Genomic DNA, 6,941 nt, shown 5'->3' with positions numbered 1-6,941 from the left:
TAAAAGAAGGTCAACCCTCGTGACTTCTATAAAGCTTTATTTCCTGAATTAATAGAAACAGCTCTTTAGCATTAGAAATTTAACAGTGCCATGCTTTATTTTCTCTTTTCCAAATAAGGTTTATGTTGTGGCTTATCTTTTCTGTCTGTGTGTCCTTAGTGTTGCCCTATGTTTACCCTGATTACAGGCCACAACTAGTTAAATGTCCTTTAGCAAGAAAGAACATTGAGACATCACCAATCAATGTTCTGTTTACATTTCTATCATAAAAGTTAAATATTTGTTCGAAGTCAAAGACTATTACTTTCAGTCACTTCTTTTAATGAAAGTCATTTAGTGATGATACTTCAAAGTTATGAGGACCTGGAGATTCCGTCTTTTTCTTATCCTATTTTATAGAAAGAATCAGAATTCAGTCCATGCTCTGAGTTACAGCGACCTGTAACTTAATACAGAACAAGATTTTTTTGTGTATTTTGTCTTTGTTGGACAATATTTAATGAAGTTATTAAATGTTCTTTGGAAATCAAGAGGTAGTTCTAGAAAACCAAGTGGGGGTGGGGAAAATAATTCCTCAGGTGAGAAAGTCTGAAAACTTACTTTGAAGGCCATAACTTACTTAATGGGTGACCTTGAGCAACGGATTAATCTGAATCACCTGTCGGGCCTGAATTATATGAATCGAATATGAATTGAACGAACAGTATCTGCAAAACCCTAACCTAGGGTAATTAGTATACTAATTCAGTCCTAAAAAGGACTCTGGAGTTAGACCGTCTGGTCATATCCCAGCTCAGCTGCCTACTGCACGGTAACGTGAAGGAAGTTACTTAACCTCTCCTGTGCATCACTTCATCTTCTATAAAATGTGGATGAAAATACCCCTCCCTAGGCAGAGAAAGACAAAGATCATATGGCTTCACTCATATGTGGAATTTAAGATACAAAACAGATGAACATAAGGGAAGGGAAGCAAAAATAAATATAAACACATGGAGGAGGACAAAACATAAGAGACTCTTAAGTACAGAGAACAAACGGGGTTACTTGAGGGGTTGTGGGTAGGGGGGATGGGCTAAATGGGTGAGGTACATTCAGAAGGACACTTGCTGGGATGAGCATTGGGTGTTATACATGTGGGATAAATCCCTGGGATCTACTCCTGAAAATATTATAGCACTATGTGCTAACTAACTTGGGTGAAGTAAGTAAGTAAGTAAGTAAATAAATAAATAAATAAATAAATAGAAAATAGCACCTCCCTCACAGAGTTACCATGATTTAATGAGCTAGTAAATAAAAGCACATGGAAAGTACCATGTAGGAGTTAGCTATCATGCTGAGCAGTCTTACTATTGAAATTGGTTAATGATCTTTCCATTAACAGCGTAACCTGTCATACATCACGCTGGGATTTGACCATCAAGAAGGAGAAAAGAAAAACCTTTATGGATGACAGCCCAAACCATACACACTGACAGAGCTTAGTGTCTATACTCATGAATGTGATTTTATTACTTCATACTCCACTGTCGTCACCACCTTAACTACTCTTGCCCAAGAAGCTAATCATTGCAAATAACTTTATTGCTCATTCTGGGAACTTACTGGAAGACACATTACTCCCCCAGACTCTCTGAATTCCTTGCCTTAAATATCTTCACCTTGTGGTCACCAGTCCTCAATAACCTCACCATCCTTACCTCATCCTAACCAAGGCTGCTCACTTGAAAGGCCTTCCTTAAGGCAGACTGGAATATCTCAGAAATCCCCTGGCTTTTCCTCCACACCCCAGATTCCACTAAGGTCATTCTCTTTTACTGCAGTGAGGACACACTCAGCCCCGTCTTATCAACCAGTTGTCTTGGCAATACCTATGGGGAGCCAGCCTTCCACGTGGATTAGTAAACTGAACTCTGGAACTGGAGTTAGAAGCTATGAGTGGAAGTCACAGCTCTCACTTGGACAAGTCACTCATTTTCAGATGCCTCGTCTGTAAAATGTATGTGCACAAAATATATATGTACGTGCATAGTGTCTACACGAATGCCTACACCACGGTAAAGAACACTTCAATGTTGCTTACATGTCCCTTCCCGTTCTGTTGGGTCGGCCCTTGGTGGTCCCTGGTAAACCAGCTGACAGATCCAGCCAGTGGAAGGTGGAGGCCCTGGAGGATGCGGACACTCCTTCCTGCATGAGACACCACAGTTTTCTGAAGGGAATGAGCATGGGACCCAGAGCAAGTACTGAATGGTTTTTATCCACAGACAGCTAGGAGCTGATCCAGAACCTTGTGATCTAGCACTCGGCTTCTTTGTTCTTCAGGGCCTTGTGGCTATGTGGGAGGCGTGCTGTATGGTCACTTCTCAGGCCTTCATCACCTCGTGCACTGCTTCCTGTCCTCCGTCTTTCTCACTTCTTGTGCCAATTTTGATTCCTTGACTGTCAGGTCCAAATTTAGCCTTTTCATGTGCGGTAGATAAATGGGTTGGGACCCTTTAAATTGTCCTCCCTAGCTAGCTGCACAGCGTTAAGCTTTGTCAGTAAAAGGTGGTGGGAGAGCTATCGCAGGAGGAAAGGATCATGGTCTGATGTGCGTGCTCAGCAGGCTCCTTTATTATTTTTTTAAAAGTTTATTTGTTTATTTTGAGAGAGAGAGAGAGAGAGAGATAGGGCAGAGAGAGATGGAAACAGAGAATCCCAAGCAGGCTCTGCACTGTCAGGGCAGAGCCTGATGCACGGATGGAACTCACAAACCTGAACTCAGATCATGACATGAGCCGAAGTCAGATGTTTAGCTGAGCGAGCCACCCAGGTGTCCCTCAGCAGGCTTTTTAGATGCTGGGATTCACCAGTGCAGCTTCTTTGGTATGCAGGCCCCACAGTGCACAGAAGCCACAGCAGCGATTGTCCAGAAGCCTCTCCTGGTACCCTTCTTGACAGGTTTTATAGCTCGGTGCCTCTGGAAAGACACTTCCTATGAAAAGCTTCCCAGGGATCTTAGAGGATAGATTTTCCCCAGCAAGTTCCTGGTGGGTTTCCAGAAACTTCTGCTGGCATGACACCACATGACCTCTCTGTCATCCCGTGAGTCATGACCCTGACTTCTCAACAAGACCTGGATTTCAGCCTTCAGCTTTCAGTCCTCTTCCTTGGGTCCTCTATTTTGAGTCTACGGGTGGTAATGCTTCTGTATTTATTCTTATCTTCCGTAGAATTCTCTTTACCTTTTTTAAAAGTTTTTAAAAGATGTTTTTTAATGTTCTATTATTTTGTTTTATTTTTAAATAGCTCCACACCCAACACGGGGCTTGGACTCATGACCCTGGGATCAAGAGTCACATATGCTAAACTGAGCCAGCTAGGCGCCCTACCTTTTTTTTTTAAAGTTTTTTTTTTTTAATTCCAGTTTGTAGGGGCGCCTAGCTGGCTCAGTTGGGTTAAGCATCTGACTCTTGATCTCTCAGCTCAGGTCATGATCTCATGAGTCAAGAGACTGAGCCTCGTGATAGGCTCCAGGCTGACAGCAGAGAGCCTGTTTAGGATTCTCTCTCTTCTCTCTCTGCCTCTCTCTCTCAAAATAAATAAAGAAAGAAAGAAACATTAAAAAAATAAATTCTAGTAAGTGAACATGAAGTGTAATCTTACTTTCAGGTGTACAATATATATGCACAACACTTCTGTACATCACCTCGTGCTCACCACAGGTGCCCTCCTTAATCCCCATCACCTAATTTGCCCATCCCCCTACCCCATCCCCTCTGGTAACCATCAGTTTGTTCTCTATAGTTAAGGGTCTGTTTCTTGGTTTGCCTCTCTCTCTCTTTTCTTCCCCTTTCCTCTTTTGTTTTGTTTCTTAAATTCCACATATGAATGAAATCATATGGTATTTGTCTTTCTCTGAGTGACTTATTTCACTTAGCATAATATCCTCCAGATCCATCCATGTCATGGCAAATGGCAAGAGTTCATTCTTTTTTGTGGCTGAGTAATATTCCACTGTGTGCATATCTATCATCTATCCATCTATCTATGATATATATATATGTGATATATATTTTTTAACATTTTTTCATTTTTGAGAGAGAGAGAGAGAGAGTCCAAGTGGGGGAGGGGCAGAGAGAGAGGGAGACACAGAATCCGAAGCAGGCTCCAGGCTCTGAGCTGTCAGCAGAGAGCCTGACACAGGGCTCGAACCCACGAGTGGTGAGATCATGACCTGAGCTGAAGTCGGACGCCCAACAGACTGAGCCACTCAGGCTCCCGTATATATGTGATATATATGTGTGATATAAATATATATCATATCTTCCTTATCCATTCATCAGTCGATGGACACTTGGGCTGTTTCCACAATTCTACTGTAGATAATGTTGCTATAAACATCGGGGTGCATGTATCCCTTTCAATTCGTGCTTCTGTATTCTTTGAGTAAATACCTGGTAGTATGATTGCTGGAACAGAGGGTAGTTTTATTTTTAACTTTTTGAGAAACTTCTATAGAGTATTTCAGAATGGCTGCTGCAATTTGTATTCCCACCAACAGTGCAAGAGGGTTCCCTTTTCCCTTTGCCCCACATCCTTGCCAATACCTGTTGTTTCCTGTGTTATTGATTTTAGCCATTCTGACTGGTGGGAGGTATTACCACCTTGTTGTTTTTCCCTGATGATGGATGATGTTGAGCATCACTTAACCAACTCAACCAACTGAGCCACCCAGATGCTCCACCCAGGAATTTGTTTTATATTTTGTATATGAATCCTTTACAAGTACATGGTTTGCAAATATTTTCTCCCATTTCTGTAGGTGACTGATTCGATTTGTTGATTATTTTAACAAATACTGAAATATTATTGCTGTGCAGAAGCTTTTTAGTTTGCTGTAGTACCATTTGCTTATTTTTACTTTCGTTGCTTGAACTTTTGGCATCATACCAAATATATCATTGCCAAGGCCAATGCCAAGAAGGTTTTCCCCTATGTTTTCTTCTAGGAATTTTATGATTTCAGGTCCTATGTTTCAGTCTTTAATTGATTTTGAGTTAATTTTTGTGTATGGTGTAACAGTCCAATTTCATTCTTTTGCAGGTGGATAACCAGTTTTCCCACTGCTAATTACTGAAGAGGGTATCTTCTCCCCATTGTGTGTTCTTGGCACTTTTGTAAGATTAGTTGACCATCTGTGTGTGGGTTTATTTCTGGGCTCCCTCTGTTCTGTTCCATTGGTCTATATATGTCTGGTTTTAGATCATGATCATACTATTTTGATTAATGTAGCTTTGTAATATATTTTGAAACCACAAAGTGTGATGTTTTTAGCTTTGTTCTTCTGGCTCAAAATTGCTTTGACCATTCGGGGTCTTTTGTGGTTCTATATGAGTTTTAGGATTATTTTTTCTATTTCTATTCAAAATGCCTTTGGAAAAAAAATGCCAGTGGGATTTTGATAGGGCCTGCCTTAAATCTGTAGAACTCTTTGGTTTGGGTAGTACAGCAATTTTAACAGAATTAATTATTCCAATCCAAGAACATAGGATGTCTTTCCATTTATTTTTATCTACTTTAGTTTCTTTGATCAGAGTTTCATAGTTTTCAGGGTACGAGTCTTCCACCTCCTTGGTTAACTTTATCCTAAGTATGTTATTCTCTCTGATGTTATTGTAATGAGACTGTCGTCTTAGTTTTCTTTCCCCAGATAGTTTTTTGTTGGTATATAGAAATGCAAGTGATTTTTGTATGCCAATTTTGTACCTGACAGCTTTACTAAATTTCTGCATTGGTTCTAACAAGTTTTGTTGTGAAGTCTTTAGGGTTTTCTACATATGAGATCATGTCATCTGCAAACAAGTGATTTTACTTCTTCCTTTCCTATTTTTGAATGCTGTTTATTTCTTTTATTTGCCCAGTTGTTCTGCCTAGAACTTCCAGGGCTGCGTTGAATATAAGTGGTAAACGTTGGCATCTTTGCCTTGTTCCAGATTTTAGAGGAAAAGCGTTCATTTTTCACCACTGAGCGTGGTCACGTTATCTGTGACCTTTTCATATATGGCCTTCATCACATGAATTGATTTGCATATCTTGAACCATCCCTGCATTTCACTTGGTCTTGGTGTACGATATTTTAAAATAAGCTCCTAGGGGCACCTGGGTAGCTCAGTCGGTTAAGCGTCGGACTGCAGCTCAGGTCATGATCTCGTGGTTTGTGGGTTTCAGCCCTGAGTTGGGCTCTGTGCTGAAAGTTTGGAGCCTGAAGCCTGTTTCAGATTCTGTGTCTCCCTCTCTCTCTGCCCCTCCCCTGCTCACACACACACTCTCTCTCAAAAATATATAAACATTAAAAAATATGCTCCTGAGTTAAATCAGCTAATAGTTTGTTGAGGATTTTTGCACCCATGTTCATCAGAGAAATTGGTCTGTAGTTTTCTTTTCTTGTGGAGTCTTTATCTGGTTTTGGTATCAAGATGATGCTGATCTCATAAAATGAGTTTGGAAGTAGTACCTCTTTTTTTTTCTTTTTTGGAAGAGTTTAAGAAAGATTGGTATTAATTCTTTACATATTTTGTAGACTTCAACTGTGAAGCTCTCTGATCCTAGGATTTTGTTTGGAGGTTCTTGATTATCGATTCAATCTCTTTACTAGTAATTGGTAAATTCAGATTTTCTATTTCTTTATTATTCAAACTTGGTAGGTTGTTTCTAGCAATTTAGCCTATTTTTCTAGATTATCGAATGTGTTGGCATGTAATTGTTCATAGCAGTTTTTTATGATCCTTAGTATTTTCATGTTACCAGTTGAAACACCTCCTTTTTCACTTGTGATTTTAGTTGTGCCTTTTCTTTCTTTTAGTCTAGCTAAAGGTTTGTCACTTTTGCTTACCTTTTTTTAAAAAAAACAGCTTTTATTTCCACTGTTTTTTTTTTTGTCTTCCTAGCCTCAT

Source organism: Crocuta crocuta, unplaced genomic scaffold (genome assembly GCF_008692635.1).
Source record: "Crocuta crocuta isolate KB4526 unplaced genomic scaffold, BGI_CrCroc_1.0 scaffold630, whole genome shotgun sequence".
Classification (NCBI taxonomy): Eukaryota; Metazoa; Chordata; class Mammalia; order Carnivora; family Hyaenidae; genus Crocuta; species Crocuta crocuta.
The sequence above is the reverse complement of the archived record's forward strand: the minus strand, read 5'-3'. Positions refer to the sequence as shown.